The sequence below is a fragment of the Aegilops tauschii genome, chromosome 5 (genome assembly GCF_002575655.3).
Source record: "Aegilops tauschii subsp. strangulata cultivar AL8/78 chromosome 5, Aet v6.0, whole genome shotgun sequence".
NCBI lineage: Eukaryota > Viridiplantae > Streptophyta > Magnoliopsida > Poales > Poaceae > Aegilops > Aegilops tauschii.
In genome coordinates, this window is record NC_053039.3 from 566,656,944 (window position 1) to 566,678,088 (window position 21,145).

Here is a 21,145-nt window from a genome sequence, read left to right on the forward strand (position 1 = left end):
AAGATCGTGTAGTTCGTTTGCTAGAGCTTTTCTAATGTCAAGTATCGTTTCCTTAGACCATGAGATTGTGCAACTCCCAGATACCGTAGGAATGCTTTGGGTGTACCAAACGTCACAACGTAACTGGGTGGCTATAAAGGTGCACTACAGGTATCTCCGAAAGTGTCTGTTGGGTTGGCACGAATCGAGACTGGGATTTTTCACTCCGTATGACGGAGAGGTATCTCTGGGCCCACTCGGTAATGCATCATCATAATGATCTCAATGTGACTAAGGAGTTAGCCATGGGATCATGCGTTATGGAACGAGTAAAGAGACTTGCCGATAACGAGATTGAATGAGGTATTGGGATACCGACGATCGAATCTCGGGCAAGTAACATACCGATAGATAAAGGGAATTGTATACGGGATTGATTGAATCCCCGACATCGTGGTTCATCCGATGAGATCATCGTGGAACATGTGGAAGACAACATGGGTATCCAGATCCCGCTGTTGGTTATTGGCCAGAGAGATGTCTCGGTCATGTCTGCACGGTTCCCGAACCCGTAGGGTCTACACGCTTAAGGTTCGGTGACGCTAGAGTTGTTATGGGAAATAGTATGTGGTTACCGAAGGTTGTTCGGAGTCCCAGATGAGATCCCGGACGTGACGAGGAACTCCAGAATGGTCCAGAGGTGAAGATCAATATATTGGACGAAGGGTATTGGAGTCTGGAATTGTTCTGGGAGTACCGGGTGACGACCAGCGTGACCGAAAGGTGTTTCGGAGGCACACCAGCCCACTAAGGGGCTGTGCACCCCTCCCAACCCCTCTCACGTAACCTGGAGAGGTGGGGGCGCCTCTCCTAGGGCAGCCGCCCCTCCCGGCTTGGGGGGCAAGTTTTCTAGGGGTGGGGGCGCCCAAACCCATCTAGGGTTTCCCCTGTGGCCGCCGCCCCTCCCCTAGGGAACCCTAGGGCGCCTCCTCCACCCCCTTCCCCTATGTATAGTGAGGGGGAGAGAGGGCAGCCGCACCCCTTGCCTGGCGCAGCCCCTCCCTCCTCCAACACCTCCTCCTCCGTAGTGCTTAGCGAAGCTCTGCCGGAGAACCACGAGCTCCATCGCCACCATGCCGTCGTGCTGCTGGAGTTCTCCCTCAACTTCTCCTCTCCCCTTGCTGGATCAAGAAGGAGGAGACGTCCCCGGGCTGTACGTGTGTTGAACGTGGAGGCGCCGTCCGTTCGGCGCTAGATCAGATCTTCCGCGATTTGAATCGCCGCGAGTACGACTCCATCAACCGCGTTCTTGTAACGCTTCCGCTAAGCGATCTTCAAGGGTATGAAGATGCACTCCCTCTCTGTCATTGCTAGCATCTTCTAGATTGATCTTCGTGACATGTAGGAAATTTTTAGAATTATTGCTACGTTCCCCAACAGTTTTGGTGGGCTTGATTCTTGACAGATCAATGCCCATTTTGCGGACAATGTCCTGATAAAGTAGGTTACCACTGCTACCGCCGTCCATAAGGACTCGTGTGAGAGGGAATCCGTCGATAATTGGGTCGAGGACCAATGCTGCCGAACCTCCATGAAGGATACTGGTCGGATGGTCTCTACGATCAAAACTGATCGGACAGGCTGACCATGGGTTGAATTTTGGGGCGACTGGCTCTATGGCGTAGACGTCCCTTAGTGCGCGCTTGCGCTCCCTCTTAGGGATATGAGTGGCGTAGATCATATTTATTGTTTTTACCTCGGGGGGAAATTTCTTCTGTCCCCCTGTGCTCGGTGGGCGAGGCTCTTCATCATCGTCCTCGCTGGGCGGCCCTTTCCCCTTATGTTCGGTGTTTAGCTTACCGGCCTGTTTAAAGGCCCAACAGTTTCTGCTGGTATGATTGGCAGACTTGTCAGGGGTGCCATGAATCAGGCAAGGCCGATCGAGTATTCTGTCCAAACTGGATGGACCATCTTTGTTTCCTTTGAATGGCTTCTTCCGCTGACCGGGTTTAGAGCCATTGAATCTGGCATTGACTGTCGTATCTTCGGTATCTTCATTGTTGCTTCGACGCTTGTGTTTGTTGCGTCGTGGCCTACCGTTGCCATCTCTGGCTTCGGAGGTGCCAGGGTCGCTGGTGCTATTGTTTCTGCGAGCTACCTTCTTCTTGTAGACGTTGTTGGGCCTCCAAGTGCAGAGGTTTGTAGGACAGTAGCAAATTTCCCTGAAGTGGATGACCTAAGGTTTATCAATCCGTAGGAGGCGTAGGATGAAGATGGTCTCTCTCAAACAACCCTGCAACCAAATAACAAAGAGTCTCTTGTGTCCCCAACACACCCAATACAATGGTAAATTGTATGGGTGCACTAGTTCGGCGAAGAGATGGTGATACAAGTGCAATATGGATGGTAGATATAGCTTTTTGTAATCTGAAAATATAAAAACAGCAAGGTAACTAATGATAAAAGGGAGCGAAAACGGTATTGCAATGGTAGGAAACAAGGCCTAGGGTTCATACTTTCACTAGTGCAAGTTCTCTCAATGATAATAACATAATTGGATCATATAACTATCCCTCAACATGCAACAAAGAGTCACTCCAAAGTCACTAATAGCGGAGAACAAACGAAGAGATTATGGTAGGGTACGAAACCACCTCAAAGTTATCCTTTCTGATCGATCTATTCAAGAGTCCGTAGTAAAATAACACGAAGCTATTCTTTCCGTTCGATCTATCATAGAGTTCGTACTAGAATAACACCTTAAGACACAAATCATCCAAAACCCTAATGTCACCTAGATACTCCAATGTCACCTCAAGTATCCGTGGGTATGATTATACGATATGCATCACACAATCTCAGATTCATCTATTCAAACCAACACAAAGTACTTCAAAGAGTGCCCCAATGTTTCTACGGGAGAGTCAAGACGAAAACGTGTGCCAACCCCTATGCATAAGTTCACAAGGTCACTGAACCCGCAAGTTGATCACCAAAACATACATCAAGTGGATCACGTGATATCCCATTGTCACCACAGATAAGCACATGCAAGACATACATCAAGTGTTCTCAAATCCTTAAAGACTCAATCCGATAAGATAACTTCAAAGGGAAAACTCAATCCATTACAAGAGAGTAGAGGGGGAGAAACATCATAAGATCCAACTATAATAGCAAAGCTCGCGATACATCAAGATTGTACCACCTCAAGAACACAAGAGAGAGAGAGAGATCAAACACATAGCTACTGGTACATACCCTCAGCCCCGAGGGTGAACTACTCCCTCCTCGTCATGGAGATCGCCGGGATGATGAAGATGGCCACCGGTGAGGGTTCCCCTCTCCGGCAGGGTGCCGAAACAGGGTCCCGATTGGTTTTTGGTGGCTATAGAGGCTTGTGGCGGCGGAACTCCTGATCTATTCTATTCCCCGAAGTTTTTAGGGTATATGGATATATATAGGCGAAAGAAGTCGGTCAGGGGAGCCACGAGGGTGGGGGGCGCGCCCAGGGGGGCAGGCGCGCCTCCCTGCCTCGTGGCCACCTCGAAGCTTCCTTGACTTCAACTTCAAGTCTCCCGGATCACGTTCGTTCCAAAAATCACGCTCCTGAAGGTTTCATTCCGTTTGGACTCCGTTTGATATTCCTGTTCTGCGAAACACTGAAACAAGGGAAAAACAGGAACTGGCACTGGGCTCTGGGTTAATAGGTTAGTCCCAAAAATAATATAAAAGTGTAAAATAAAGCCCATAAACATCCAAAACAGATAATATAGTAGCATGGAACAATCAAAAATTATAGATACGTTGGAGACTTATAAGCATCCCCAAGCTTAATTCCTGCTCGTCCTCGAGTAGGTAAATGATAAAAACAGAATTTTTGATGTGGAATGTTGCCTAACATATTTATCAATGTAATCTTCTTTATTATGGTAAGAATATTCAGATCCATATGATTCAAAATTAAAAGTTTAATATTGACATGAAAACAATAATAGTTCAAGCATACTAATAAAGCAATCATGTCTTCTCAAAATAACATGGCCAAAGAAAGCTATCCCTACAAAATCATATAGTCTGGCTATGCTCTATCTTCATCACACAAAATATTTAAATCGTGCACAACCCCGATGACAAGCCAAGCAATTGTTTCATACTTTTGATGTTCTCAAACTTTTTCAATCTTCACGCAATACATGAGCGTGAGCCATGGACATAGCACTATAGGTGGAATAGAATGGTGGTTGTGGAGAAGACAAAAAAGGAGAAGATAGTCTCACATCAACTAGGCGTATCAATGGGCTATGGAGATGCCCACCAATAGATATCAATGTGAGTGAGTAGGGATTGCCATGCAACGGATGCACTAGAGCTATAAGTGTATGAAAGCTCAAAATGAAACTAAGTGGGTGTGCATCCAACTCGCTTGCTCACGAAGACCTAGGGCATTTTGAGGAAGCCCATCATTGGAATATACAAGCCAAGTTCTATAATGAAAGATCCCCACTAGTATATGAAAGTGACAACATAGGAGACTCTATCATGAAGAGCATGGTGCTACTTTGAAGCACAAGTGTGGTAAAAGGATAGTAGCATTGCCCCTTCTCTCTTTTTCTCTCATTTTTTTGTTTTTTTTTTGCCTTCTTTTTTTATGGCCTCTTTTTTTTATTTGGGCTTCTTTGGCCTCTTTTATTTATTTTTTCGTCCGGAGTCTCATCCCGACTTGTGGGGGAATCATAGTCTCCATCATCCTTTCCTCACTGGAACAATGCTCTAATAATGAAGATCATCACACTTTTATTTACTTAAAACTCAAGAATTACAACTCGATACTTAGAACAAAATATGACTCTATATGAATGCCTCTGGTGGTGTACCGGGATGTGCAATGAATCAAGAGTGACATGTATGAAAGAATTACGAACGGTGGCTTTGCCACAAATACGATGTCAACTACATGATCATGCAAAGCAATATGACAATGATGGAGCGTGTCATAATAAACGGAACTGTGGAAAGTTGCATGGCAATATATCTCGGAATTGCTATGGAAATGCCATAAAAGGTAGGTATGGTGGCTATTTTGAGGACGGTATATGGTGAGTGTATGATACCGGCAAAAGGTGTGCGGTATTAGAGAGGCTAGGAATGGTGGAAGGGTGAGAGTGCGTATAATCCATGGACTCAACATTAGTCATAAAGAACTCACATACTTATTGCAAAAATCTATTAGTTATCGAAACGAAGTACTAAGCGCATGCTCCTAGGGGGATAGATTGGTAGGAAAAGACCATCGCTCGTCCCCGACCGCCACTCATAAGGAATACAATCAATAAATAAATCATGCTCCGACTTCATCACATAACGGTTCACCTTACGTGCATGCTACGGGAATCACAAACTTTAACACAAGTATCTCTCAAATTCACAACTACTCAACTAGCATGACTCTAATATCACCATCTTCATATCTGAAAACAATCATAAAGAATCAAACTTCTCATAGTATTCAATGCACCTTATATGAAAGTTTTTATTATATCCCTCTTGGATGCCCATCATATTAGGACTAAATTTTATAACCCAAGAAAATTACCATTCTGTTCTAAAGACTCTCAAAATAATATAAGTGAAGCATGAGAGTTCATCTATTTCATCAAAATAAAACTACCGTCGTGCTCTAAAAAGATATAAGTTAAACACTAGAGCAAACGGCAAACTACTCCAAAAGATATAAGTGAAGATCAATGAGTAGTTGAATAATTATGTAACTATGTGAAGAATCTCTAACATTTAAGAATTTCAGCTCTTGGTATTTTATTTAAACAGCAAGAAAAACAAAAGAAAATAAAATGACGCTCCAAGCAAAACACATATCATGTGGTGAATAAAAATATAGCTCCAAGTAAAGTTACCGATGAATGAAGACGAAAGAGGGGATGCCTTCCGGGGCATCCCCAAGCTTAGGCTCTTGGTTGTCCTTGAATATTACCTTGGCGTGCCTTGGGCATCCCCAAGCTTAGGCTCTTGCCACTCCTTATTCCATAGTCCATCGAATCTTTACCCAAAGCTTGAAAACTTCACAACACAAAACTCAACAGAAAACTCGTAAGCTCCGTTAGTATAAGAAAATAAATCACCACTTAGGTACTGTTGTGAACTGTATTCCAACTTCTCTATGGTTCATACCCTCCGATACTACTCATAGATTCATCAAAATAAGCAAACAACACATAGAAAACAGAATCTGTCAAAAACAGAACAGTCTGTAGTAATCTGTATCAAACGTATACTTCTGGAACTCCAAAAATTCTGAAATAAATTGGTGGACCGAGGAGTTTGTCTATTAATCTTCTGCAAAAAGAATCAACTAAATAGCACTCTCCAGTAAAATGTTGTAGCTAATCTCGTGAGCGCTAAAGTTTCTGTTTTTTACAGCAAGATCACAAAGACTTCACCCAAGTCTTCCCAAAGGTTCTACTTGGCACAAACACTAATTAAAACATAAAACCACATCTAAACAGAGGATATATGGATTATTTATTACTAAACAGAACCAAAAAGCAAAAACAAAAATAAAATTGGGTTGCCTCCCAACAAGCGCTATCGTTTAACGCCCTTGGCTAGGCATGATGATTTCAATGATGCTCACCTAAAAGAGAAGAATTGAAACATAAAGAGAGCATCATGAAGAATATGACTAGCACATTTTAGTCTAACCCACTTCCTATGCGTAGGGATTTTGTGAGCAAACAACTTATGGGAACAATAATCAACTAGCATAGGAAGGCAAAACAAGCATAACTTCAAGATTTTCAACACATAGAGAGGAAACTTGATATTATTGCAATTCCTAGAAGCATATGTTCCTCCCTCATAATAATTTCAGTAGCATCATGAATGAATTCAACAATATAACCATCACATAAAGCATTCTTTTCATGATCTACAAGCATAGAAAATTTACTACTCTCCACATAAGCAAATTTCTTCTCATGAATAATAGTGGCAACAAACTCAACAAAATAATTATCATTTGAGGCATAATCCAATTGAAAACTAAAATCATGATGACAAGTTTCATGGTTATCATTATTCTTAATAGCATACAAGTCATCACAATTATCATCCTAGATAGCAACTTTGTTCTCATAATCAATTGGAACCTCTTCCGAAATAGTGGATTCATCACTAAATAATGTCATGACCTCTCCAAATCCACTTTCATAATTATAATCATCATAAATAGGAGGCATGCTTTCATCATAATAAATATTCTCATCAAAACTTGGGGGACTAAACATATCATCTTCATCAAACATAGCTTCCCCAAGCTTGTGGCTTTGCATATCATTAGCATTGTGGATATTCATAGAATTCATACTAACAACATTGCAATCATGATCATTATTCAAAGATTTAGTGCCAAACATTCTAATGCATTCTTCCTCTAGCAATTGAGCACAATTATCGGAATCCTTATTTTCACGGAAGACATTAAAAAGATGAAGCATATGAGGCACCCTCAATTCCATTTATTTTTTGTAGTTTTCTTTTATAAACTAAACTAGTGATAAAACAAGAAACTAAAAGATTCGATTGCAAGATCTAAAGATATACCTTCAAGCACTCACCTCCCCAGCAACGGCGCCAGAAACTGCTTGATGTCTACTACACAACCTTCTTCTTGTAGACGTTGTTGGGCCTCCAAGTGCAGAGGTTTGTAGGACAGTAGCAAATTTCCCTCAAGTGGATGACCTAAGGTTTATCAATCCGTAGGAGGTGTAGGATGAAGATGGTCTCTCTCAAACAACCCTGCAACCAAATAACAAAGAGTCTCTTGTGCCCCCAACACACCCAATACAATGGTAAATTGTATAGGTGCACTAGTTCGGCGAAGAGATGGTGATACAAGTGCAATATGGATGGTAGATATAGGCTTTTGTAATCTGAAAATATAAAAAAAGCAAGGTAACTAATGATAAAAGTGAGCAAAAATGGTATTGCAATGCTAGGAAACAAGGCCTAGGGTTCATACTGTCACTAGTGCAAGTTCTCTCAACGATAATAACATAATTGGATCATATAACTATCCCTCAACATGCAACAAAGAGTCACTCCAAAGTCACTAATAGCGGAGAACAAACAAAAAGATTATGGTAGGGTACGAAACCACCTCAAAGTTATCCTTTCTGATCGATCTTTTCAAGAGTCCGTAGTAAAATAACACGAAGCTATTCTTTCCGTTCGATCTATCATAGAGTTCGTACTAGAATAACACCTTAAGACACAAATCAACCAAAACCGTAATGTCACCTAGATACTCCAATGTCACCTCAAGTATCCGTGGGTATGATTATATGATATGCATCACACAATCTCAGATTCATCTATTCAAACCAACACAAAGTACTTCAAATTGTGCCCCAAAGTTTCTACCGGAGAGTCAAGACGAAAACGTGCCAACCCCTATGCATAAGTTCACAAGGTCACTGAACCCGCAAGTTGATCACCAAAACATACATCAAGTGGATCACGTGATATCCCATTGTCACCACAGATAAGCACATGCAAGACATACATCAAGTGTTCTCAAATCCTTAAAGACTCAATCCGATAGGATAACTTCAAATGGAAAACTCAATCCATTACAAGAGAGTAGAGGGGGAGAAACATCATCAGATCCAACTATAATAGTAAAGCTCGCGATACATCAAGATCGTACCACCTCAAGAACACGAGAGAGAGAGAGAGAGAGAGATCAAACACATAGCTACTGGTACATACCCTCAGCCCCGAGGGTGAGCTACTCCCTCCTCGTCATGGAGATCGCCGGGATGATGAAGATGGCGACCGGTGAGGGTTCCCCCCTCCGGCATGGTGCCGGAACAGGGTCCCGATTGGTTTTTGGTGGCTACAGAGGCTTGCGGCGGCGGAACTCCCGATCTATTCTCTTCCCCGAAGTTTTTAGGGTATATGGATATATATAGGCCAAAGAAGTCGGTCAGGGGAGCCACGAGGGGCCCACGAGGGTGGGGGGTGCGCCCAGGGGGCAGGCGCGCCTCCCTACCTCGTGGCCACCTCGAAGCTTCCTTGACTTCAACACCAAGTCTCCTGGATCACGTTCGTTCCGAAAATCATGCTCCCGAAGGTTTCATTCCGTTTGGACTCCGTTTGATATTCCTTTTCTGCGAAACACTGAAACAAGGGAAAAAACACGAACTGGCATTGGGCTCTGGGTTAATAGGTTAGTCCCAAAAATAATATAAAAGTGTAAAATAAAGCCCATAAACATCCAAAACAGATAATATAATAGCATGGAACAATCAAAAATTATAGATACGTTGGAGACGTATCAGCCAACTATCTTCTCCCGCGCAAAAGCGGTTCAAGAGTGCGGTAAGAGGTGCCATGGACTTCGGTTTTTCTTGGCCGAGGTGTCGGGCGAGCCACTCGTCTCGGACGCTGTGTTTAAAGGCCGCGAGGGCTTCGGCGTCCGGACAATTGAAAATTTGGTTCTTTTTAATTAAGAACCTGGTCCAGAGCTTCCGGGCTGACTCTCTGGATTGCTGGGCTATGTGACTAAGGTCATCGGCGTCTGGAGGCCGGACATACGTGCCTTGGAAGTTGTCTCTAAAGGCATCTTCCAAATTTTCCCAGCTACCAATAGAGTTTTCTGGGAGGCTGTTTAACCAGTGCCATGCTGGTCCCTTTAGGTTTAGTGGGAGGTACTTGATGGCGTGGAGATCATCACCGCGAGCCATGTGGATGTGGAGAAGAAAATCTTCGATCCATACCGCGGGATCTGTCATTACATCATATGATTCAATGTTCACGGGTTTAAACCCTTCTGGGAACTGGTGCTCCATTACCTCATCGGTGAAGCATAAGGGGTGTGCGGCGCCTCTGTATCTGGCGACGTCACGACGGAGTTTGGATGACGTCCGTATGCGGTTTTCGGCCCGAGTGAGGTTGTGTTTATCGCGCCAGGCCTGATGGCCGTCTTCTCGCATTGGGCCACGCCCCCTTGATCCGTAGATTGATCTGGCTTGGCCTGCTCTATTGTCCAGGTCCTGCCGTAGGTCGTAGGTGTATCCTGGGGCCACTGTCTCTCTGCCTCTATGGCGGAGTGGTGTGGGCTGGTGTTCGGCATGAGTGGCCGCTCTGTCCCGTCCACGCGGTGGCCGGTCTGGTTCATCAGCGTGGTCATGTATTGACGGTATTGGCTCAATGGCCTCGTCGTCAAATTGTGGTAGTAGCCGACGCTTCGGATAACTCTTTGCTGGGCATTGAAGGCCATACTCTTCGGCAGCTAGGACCTGGGTCCATCTGTTGTTGAGTGTATCCTATTCGGCTTGGAGCTGTTGCTGCTTATTTTTTAGGCTTCTCGCTGTGGCGATTAGCTGGTGCTTAAAGCGCTCCTGCTCAAGTGGTTCCTCTCGCACGATGAAGTCTTCGTCGCTGAGGCTCACATCATCCTTGGAGATTGGTAGATAGTTACTATCCTCCGAGTCCTCGTTCCCGACATGATCGTCAGGGTTAACTTGCCCCTCCTCCCAATCGTCCTGTTCGGATGTTGGCTCGACGGGGGCTTCGGGGTCTTCGGCGTTCTCCGGAGTGTTATTGTCTCCGGTGCCGGTATTGCTGTCTTTTTTGCGACGCGATTTTGAGCGGCGCCGCTGACGTCAACGCTTTGGTGGTGCCTCAGCAGGCTTATCCTCAACCGGATCCTTCCTGTCGTCGCCGTCATCCTTTTTGGGTGTGTCCTCCATATACACGTCATATGTGGAGGTGGTCGTCCAACGTCCAGTATGGGTCTTAGCCTTGTTCGTCTCTGGCATCGTCGTTCATGCCGTCGATGTCTTTGGAGGCGTAGTCCAGCATGTCGGTTAAGTCCTCGACAGTGGCTATGAAGTGGGTGGTGGGTGGGACGTAAAATTCCCTGCTTTCAGCCCCTAGTCCGGGCTGGGCATAGTTCAAAGTTGATTCTTCTGTGATAGCGAGGGATCGCATTGGGTCCAGAGCCTCGTTTAAGAGCGAGGTTTGGACGGGGAAGTGAGAGTCCATGGAGCTAGGTAGGGCAGAAGCCTCCTGGCCGTGCTCACTTGTCGTGGGCCTCGAGAGTTCGGAGCTAGTATCCGGGGGCGAGTCCGGCTTCCCAATGACTGGGGGAGCCCAGCTTGACTCCGAGCTTGCCGATGACGCAGTCCCCTCCGGATCTCCGGTAGTGAGCTTCATAATTGCAGAGAGTCCGGTGGGCTCCATACTCCCATCTTCGAACCTGGTAGCCTGCTCTGGATCTAAGGCCAGAGCGGTGGTCGGGGCCGCGAACCCTTCGAAGATCAAGTCTCCTCGGATATCAGCAACATAATTCAGATTTCCAAAACTGATCTGATGACCAGGGCTGTAGCTGTCAATCTATTCAAGGTGTCCAATTGAGTTGGCACGCAGCGCGAAGCCGCTGAACACAAAAATTTGACCGGGAAGGAAAGTCTCCCCTAAAACGGCATCGTTGTAGATGATCGAACAAGCCATCAAACCATCTGTTGACGGCATAGTGGAACTCTCAATGAAAGCACCAATGTCGGTGTCAAAACCAGCTGATCTCAGGTAGGGGGCCCGAACTGTGCGTCTGTGGATCAAAGGTAACAGGAGACAGGGGACATGATGTTTACCCAGGTTCGGGCCCTCTTAATGGAGGTAATACCCTACTTCCTGCTTGATTGACTTTGATGAGTATAGGGGTTACAAGAGTTGATCTACCTCGAGATCGTAATGGCTAAACCCTAGATGTCTAGCCTATATGATTTGTATGATCTCTACTGACTAAACCCTCCGGTTTATATAGACACCGGAGGGGCCTAGGGTTGTACAGAGTAGGTTTACAGAGAAAGGAAACTACACATCCGGATGCCAAGCTTGCCATCCACGGAAAGGAGAGTTCCATCTGGACACGGGGGAAGGCCTTGTATCTTGTATCTTCACGGCCCATCAGTCTGGCCCATGTCGCATAGCCCGGATGCCCGGGGACCCCATAATCCAGAACTCCCTCAGTGACCCCCTCGTCCTGTGTATCTCTGGCCTTGGCCTGATGGTGCAAATCTACAACCAGAACAATTCCATCATGTGCAGGTGCACTGCTAGAGGGACAACTGCAACGGCAACATCAGTCTCCCCCTCTAGATTGTTAGTCTATCTATCTAGTCTAAACTTGTCAGGTTGTTAGTCTGAATTTGTCGTTATGTCGTAAACTTGCTGCTAAGCTATCCAAATTTTACCCAAGGTTCAGCACCCTGGGGTGGTGCAAGGGCATGGGATGCACCTTCTATTTTAAACTTATGTTTGTTTAGGGTTAATCTGCTATTCTTATGCCTATGTTCCTACCATTTTTTCTGTCCATTTTGTTGTTGTTGTGATTGTAGTTCGTCTTGCCTGCTGTGAAGTGCTACAAATATGGTGGTAAGAACACCACATTTGAAAGAAGTGAGCAGAACAAATACCGTGCACACAGCCAAACATCTGTGGTATGCATTGATGTCTACTACGCAACTATATTCTTATAGACACATGTTGGGCCTCCAATCGTAGAGTTTTGTAGAACAGTAGCAATTTTCCCTCAAGTGGATGACCTAAGGTTTATCAATCCATGGGAGGTGTAGGATGAAGATGGTCTCTCTCAAACAACCCTGCAACCAAATACAAGAAATATCTTGTGTCCCCAACACACCCAATACAATGGCAAATTGTATAGGTGCACTAGTTCGGCGAAGAGATGGTGATAAAAGTGTAATACGGATGGTAGAAATATATTTTAATAATCTGAATAAATAAAAATAGCAAGGTATCAAATAGTAAACGGGCACAAAAATGGTATTGCAATGCTCGAAAATGAGGCCTAGGGTCCGTACTTTCGCTAGTGCAATCTCTCAACAGTGCTAATATAATTGGATTATATAACCACCCCTCAAAGTGCGATGAAGAATCACTCCAAAGTTCCTATCTAGCAGAGAACATAAGAATAAATTGTTTGTAGGGTATGAAACCACCTCAAAGCTATTCTTTCCGTTCGATCTATTCAAGAGTTCGTACTAAAATAACACAAAGTTATTCTTTCTGTTTGATCTATCCTAGAGTTCATACTAAAATAACACCAAAGCAAATTCATATTCATGATACTCAATCCAACACAAAGAACTTCAAAGAGTGCCCCAAGATTTCTACCGCGGAAACAAAGACAAGAACATGCATCAACCCCTATGCATAGATTACCCCAATGTCACCTTGGGAATCCGCGAGTTGATTGCCAAAACATATATCAAGTGAATCAATACGATACCCCATTGTGACCACGAGTATTCAATTGCAAGACATATATCAAGTATTCTCAAATCCATGAAAGTATTCAATCCGATAACAACGAAATCTCAAAGGGAAAACTCAATTCATCACAACAAGATAGAGAGGGGGAAACACCATATGATCCGACTATATTAACAAATCCCGTGATACATCAAGATCGTGACATCTCAAGAACACGAGAGAGAGAGAGAGAGAGAGAGAGAGAGAGAGAGATTAAACACATAGCTACTGGTACAAACCCTCAACCCCGAGGGTGGACTAATCCCTCCTAATCGTGGTGGCCGCTGGGGTGATGAAGACGGCCACCGAAGATGATTCCCCCCCCCCTCTGGCAGGGTGCCAGAATGGGGTCTAGATTGGTTTTTGGTGGATACAAAGGCTTGCGGCGGCGGAACTTCTGATCTAGGTTCTCTCCGAGGGTTTTTGGAATATTTGTGAATTTATAGGGTAAAGACGGGGTGCGGGAGGCCACCGAGGTGGGCACAACCCACGTGGGCGCGCCTGGGCCCCCAGGGGTGCCCTGGTGGGTTGTGCCCCCCTCGGGGCACCCCCCAGGTGCTGCTCTGGCCCATTGGTGGTCTTCTGGTCCATAAAAAATCCACAAAAAGTTTCGCGGTGTTTGGACTCCGTTTGATATTGATTTCCTGTGATGTAAAAAACATGCAAAAAACAGTAACTGGCACTTGGCACTATGTCAATAGGTTAGTACCAAAAATTGATATAAAGATGCTATAAAATGATTGTAAAACATCCAAGAATGATAATATAACAACATGGAACAATCAAAAATTATAGATACGTTGGAGACGTATTAGCATCCCCTAGCTTAATTCCTGCTCGTCCTCGAGTAGGTAAATGATAAAAACAGAATTATTGATGTGGAATGTTGCCTAACATGTCATCTCATATTCTTTTCTTTATAGCATGGACATTTGGACTTTTATATGGTTCAAAGCAATAGTCTAGTTTTGACATGAGGACTTCAATACTCAAGCATACCAACAAGCAACCATGTCTTTCAAAATATCAATGCTAAAATAAGTTATCCCTAGCCCATCATGCTCAATCATTGATCCATTCATGAAACACACTCGCATATTAGCTACACCCAATGCTCAAGTACGATCATAGTGCCCCCTAGTTGGTGCTTTATAAGAGAAGATGGAGACTCAAATTTAAAAAATAAAAATTGCATAAAGTAAAAGAAAGGCCCTTCGCAGAGGGAAGTAGGGTATTGTAGAGGTGCCAAAGCTCAAAGCGAAAATTGAGAGATAAAAATATTTCGAGAGGCATACTTTTCCCACCAACGAAAACGAGTTAGAGTTCCCAACACTTTCCATGCTAGATATATCATAGGCGGTTCCCAAACAGAAAATAAAGTTTATTCCTTTTTCAACCATACTTTCACTTTCCATGGCTAGTTGTATCCACGGTTGCCCTCCATACCAACACTTCCCAAGGAATTTATTATTTGACAACATAAAGTAAATTCATTTTTCATTTCGGGACTGGGCATCCCTAATACCTTTGCCTTACTCTCGTGCAATGACAAGTGAATAAACACTCATCGTGAGAATAACACATCTAGCATGGAAAATATTAGCCACCCCTTACCGCCTCGCGAGTGGTACGAGCACACAAAAGAGAAATTTATTTTTAAAATTAGATATGGCACATACAAATTTGCTTAGAACGGCAAAAGAATACCGCATATAGGTAGGTATAGTGGACTCATGTGGCAAAACTGGTTTAAAGGATTTTGGATGCACAAGTAGTGATCATACTTAGTGCAAAATGAAGGCTAACAAAAGATTGAGAAGCGACCAACCAAGAAACGAATAATCTCATAAGCGAGCATTGAGCATAATTAACACCGAATACTGCACCACAAGTAGGATGTAATTTCATTGCATAACTATTGACTTTCATGCTTGCATAGGAATCACAAACCTTAACACCAATATTCTTACTAAAGCACAATTACTCATCAACATGACTCACATATCACATCATCATATCTCAAAACTATTACAAGGAATCAAGTTTATTTTGTCCAATGCTCTTCATGAAAGTTTTTTATTATATCCTTCTTGGATATCTATCACTTTGGGACTAATTTTCATGTGTTGCTTTTGTTAAGCTCAAACAAATATAAGTGAAGGTCATGAGCATAATATTTATTTCTCTCAAATTAATTTAAGTGAAGCAAGAGAGAATTTCTTCAAGAATACTAAAGCACACCGTGCTCAAAAAGATATAAGTGAAGCACTAGAGCAATTCCAAAGAAAAGAGCTTCATTGACGGGATGTGAGTGCCGCTTACCTAGCCTCCCTGGCAACTATTTGAGGACTCTATTTTATTTAAAAATTTCCAGATCTAAGTATTTTAATAAAACAGAAAGCAAAAACAAAACAAAATGACATTCTAAGAATAGCACAACTCATGTGAAGAAGCAAAAACTTAGGATCAACCGATACTAACCGATAATTGTTGGTGAAGAAAGGTGGGATGCCTACCGGGGCATCCCCAAGCTTAGATGCTTGAGACTTCTTGAAATATTATCTTGGGATGCCTTGGGCATCCCCAAGCTTGAGCTTTTGTGTCTCCTTAATTCCTTTTATATAACGGTTTCCCTAAATCTTAAAAACTTCATCCACACAAAACTCAACAAGAACTCGTGAGATAAGTTAGTATAAACCAATGCAAAAACTTTATCATTCTCTACTGTAGCAAATCACTAAAATTATTATTCAACATTTCATACTAAATTCCTATGCATATTTAATACTCCTATCCTTAAATAGAATCATTAAACAAGCAAACATATGCAAACAATGTTACCATAGCAACAATCTGCCAAAACAGTACAATCTGTAAAGAATGCAAGAGTATCAATACTTCCCTAACTCCAAAAATTATGAAACTTTACCACACTGTAGAAAATTTATCAGAGCTTATTTTGCAAAAAGCTTCAACATTTTATCACATTCTGACTTTTCTAGGGAATTTTTGCAACAATGATAAACTTTCTGTTTTGAAACAGCAACATGTAGACTTGCAAAATAAGCATAATAAAGGCTATCAATGCCACTTTTATTGAAATAAAAGATGCAAAACATTATTCTAAATAAAAGCAAGCTAATCCTAACAAAATAAATTGATGCTCCAAGCAAAATACATATCATGCGACGAATGAAACATAGCTCCAAGTGTGGTTACCGATAATGTTGGAGACGAAAGAGGGGATGCCAAGCTTAGTTGCTTGGATCCTCCTTGAATATTACTTTGGGGTGCCTTGGGCATCCCCAAGCTTAGGGTCTTGTCACTCCTTATTCTCCTCATAGCGACATCTCACCCAAAACTTGAAAACTTCAATCACACAAAACTTAACGGAACTTTGTGAGATAGGTTAGTATGATAAAGAACAAACCATTTCACTTTGGTACAGTCAAAAACAAGATTCATAATTGTTTCCACACAATGCCTATTGTAGCATATCATTTCCACAATTTATATTGAGCCATATAAGCCATAGAAACTAGAAAGCAAGCAAACTATGCATTGAAAACAGAATCTGTCAAAAACAGAACAATCTGTAATGATCTGGATAACTACCATACTTCTGCTACTCCAAAAATTCAGAAAAAATAGGAAAGCCTGGTCAATTTTTCTATTAATCTTCTGCAAAAATAATCAACTCAAACACACTCTTCTATTGAAAATGAGAATTATTTTCGTGAGTGGAAAAGTTTCTGTTTTTTAGCAAGATCAAATCAACTATCACCCAACATGATCCCAAAGGCTTTACTTGGCACTTTATTGAAACAAAAGCAATAAAACATGATCAATACAGTAGCATAATCATGTGAACACACAAAAATAGTAGGTAAAAGTGCTGGGTTGTCTACCAACAAGCGCTTTTCTTTAATTCCTTTTAACTAGGCTTGATGATTTCGATGATGCTTGCATAAAAGGTAAGAATTGAAACATAAAGAGAGCATCATGAAGAACATGAATAGCACATTTAAGTCTAACCCACTTCCTATGCATAGGGATTTTGTGAGCAAACAACTTATGGGAAGAAGAATCAACTAGCATAGGAAGGCAAAACAAGCATAACTTCAAAACTTTCAACACATAGAGAGGAAACTTGATATTATTGCGATTCCTACAAGCATAAGTTACTCCCTCATAATAATTTTCAGTGGCATCATGAATGAATTCAACAATATAACTATCACATAAAGCATTCCTTTCATGATCCACAAGCATAAAAATTTTGTTACTCTCCACATAAGCAAATTTATTCTCATCAATAGTAGTGGGAGCAAATTCAACAAAATAACTATCATGGGATTGAAAATTAAAATCATGATGACAAGTTTCATGGTTATCATTATTCTTTATAGCATACATGTCATCACCATAATCATCATAGATAGCAACTTTGTTATCATAGTCAATTGAAGCCTCATCCAAAATGGTGGATTCATCACTAAATAAAGTCATGACCTCTCCAAATCCACTTTCATCATTATAATCATCATAAATAGGAGGCATGCTATCATCATAATAATTTTTCTCATCAAAACTTGGGGGAGTAAAAATATCATCTTCATCAAATATAGCATCCCCAAGCTTGTAACTTTGCATATCATTAGCATCATGGAAATTCAAAGAATTCATACTAACAGCATTGCAATCATGATCATCATTTAAATATTTTATGCCAAACATTTTATTGACTTCTTCTTCTAAAAATTGAGCACAATTTTCCGAACAATCATTGATAGGTCTCCAACGTATCTATAATTTTTTATTGTTCCATGATATTATATATTCTGTTTTGGATGTTTAATGTGCTTTATTATACACTTTTATATTATTTTTGGGACTAATCTATTAACCCTAGGCCCAGTGCAAATTGCTGTTCTTTTGCCTATTTCAGTGTTTCGCAGAAAAGGAATATCAAACGGAGTCCAAACGGAATGAAACCTTCGGGAGCGTGATTTTTGGAACAAACGTGATCCAGAGGACTTGGAGTGGACGTCAAGAAACGAGGAGGCCACGAGGTAGGGGGCGCGCCTACCCCCTGGGCGCGCCCTCCACCCTCGTGGGCCCCTTGTGGCTCCACCGACCTACTTCTTCCTCCTATATATACCTACGTACCCCGAAACCATCCAGGAGCACCACGAAACCCTATTTCCACCGCCGCAACCTTCTGTACCCGTGAGATCCCATCTTGGGGCCTTTTCCGGCGCTCCGCCGGAGGGGGCATCGATCACGGAGGGCTTCTACATCAACACCATAGCCTCTCCGATGATGTGTGAGTAGTTTACCACAGACCTTCGGGTCCATAGTTATTAGCTAGATGGCTTCTTCTCTCTCTTTGGATCTCAATACAAAGTTCTCCTCGATCTTCTTGGAGATCTATTTGATGTAACTCTTTTTGCGGTGTGTTTGTCGAGATATGATGAATTGTGGGTTTATGATCAAGATTATCTATGAAAAATATTTGAATCTTATCTGAATTCTTTTATGTATGATTGGTTATCTTTGCAAGTCTCTTCGAATTATCAGTTTGGTTTGGCCTACTAGATTGATCTTTCTTGCAATGGGAGAAGTGCTTAGCTTTGGGTTCAATCTTGCGTTGCTCGATCCCAGTGACAGAAAGGGAAACGATACATATTGTATTGTTGCCATCGAGGATAAAAAGATGGGGTTTATATCATATTGCTTGAGTTTATCCCTCTACATCATGTCATCTTACCTAATGCGTTACTCTATTCTTATGAACTTAATACTCTAGATGCATGCTGGATAGCGGTCGATGTGTGGAGTAATAGTAGTAGATGCAGGCAGGAGTCGATCTACTTGTCACGGACGTGATGCCTATATACATGATCATGCCTAGATATTCTCATAATTATGCACTTTTCTATCAATTGCTCGACAGTAATTTGTTCACCCACCATAATACTTATGCTATCTTGAGAGAAGCCACTAGTGAAACCTATGGCCCCCGGGTCTATTTTCCATCATATAAGTTTCCAATCTATTTTTACTTTGCAATCTTTACTTTCAATCTTTATCATAAAAATACCAAAAATATTATCTTATCATCTCTATCAGATCTCACTTTTGCAAGTGGCCATGAAGGGATTGACAACCCCATTAACGCGTTGGTTGCAAGTTCTTATTTGTTTGTGTAGGTACGAGGGACTTGCGTGTGGCCTCCTACTGGATTGATACCTTGGTTCTCAAAAACTGAGCGAAATACTTACGCTACTTTGCTGCATCACCCTTTCCTCTTCAAAGGAAAACCAACGCATGCTCAAGAGGTAGCAATCATTTTCAAGAAAGATATTATAAAGATGATCAATAATATGATGCAACCTCAATTCCAATTTTTTATGTAGTTTTTTTTAAAAACCAAACTAGTGATAAAACAAGAAACTAAAAGATTCAATTGCAAGATCTAAAAATATACCTTCAAGCACTCACCTCCCCGGCAACGGCGCCAGAAATGAGCTTGATGTCTACTATGCAACTATATTCTTGTAGACACATGTTGGGCCTCCAAGCGCAGAGTTTTGTAGGGCAGTAGCAATTTTCCCTCAAGTGGATGACCTAAGGTTTAGCAATCCGTGGGAGGTGTAGGATGAAGATGGTCTCTCTCAAACAACCCTGCAACCAAATACAAGAAATCTCTTGTGTCCCCAACACACCCAATACAATGGCAAATTGTATAGGTGCACTAGTTCGGTGAACAGATGGTGATAAAAGTGTAATATGGATTGTAGAAATATATTTTTATAATCTGAATAAATAAAAACAACAAGGTAGCAAATAGTAAACGGGCACAAAAACGGTATTGCAATGCTTGAAAATTAGGCCTAGGGTCCATACTTTCGCTAGTGCAATCTCTCAACAGTGCTATTATAATTGGATCATATAACCATCCCTCAAAGTGCGATGAAGAATCACTCCAAAGTTCCTATCTAGCGGAGAACATAAGAATAAATTGTTTGTAGGGTACGAAACCACCTCAAAGCTATTCTTTCCGTTCGATCTATTCAAGAGTTCGTACTAAAATAACACAAAGCTATTCTTTCCGTTCGATCTATCCTAGAGTTCGTACTAAAATAACACCAAAGCAAATTCATATTCATAATACTCAATCCAACACAAAGAACTTCAAAGAGTGACCCAAGATTTCTACCGGAGAAACAAAGCCAAGAACGTGCATCAACCCCTATGCTTAGATTACCCCAATGTCACCTCGGGAATCCGTGAGTTGAGTGCCAAAACATATATCAAGTGAATCAATATGATACCCCATTGTCACCACGAGTATTCAATTGCAAGACATATATCAAGTGTTCTCAAATCCATGAAAGTATTCAATCCGATAACAATGAAATCTCAAAGGGAAAACTCAATTCATCACAACAAGATAGAGAGGGGAAAACACCATATGATCCGACTATATTAACAAAGCTCGCGATACATCAAGATTGTGACATCTCAAGAACACGAGAGAGAGAGAGAGAGAGAGAGAGAGAGAGAGATTAAACACATAGCTATTGGTACAAACCCTCAGCCCCAAGGGTGGAGTACTCCCTCCTCATCGTGGTGGCCGCCGGGATGATGAAGATGGCCATCGGAGATGATTTGCCCCCTCCGGCAGGTTGCCGGAACGGGGTCTAGATTGGTTTTCGGTGGGTACAAAGGCTTGCAGCGGCGGAACTTCCGATCTAGGTTCTCCCCGAGGGTTTTTGGAATATTTGTGAATTTATAGGGTAAA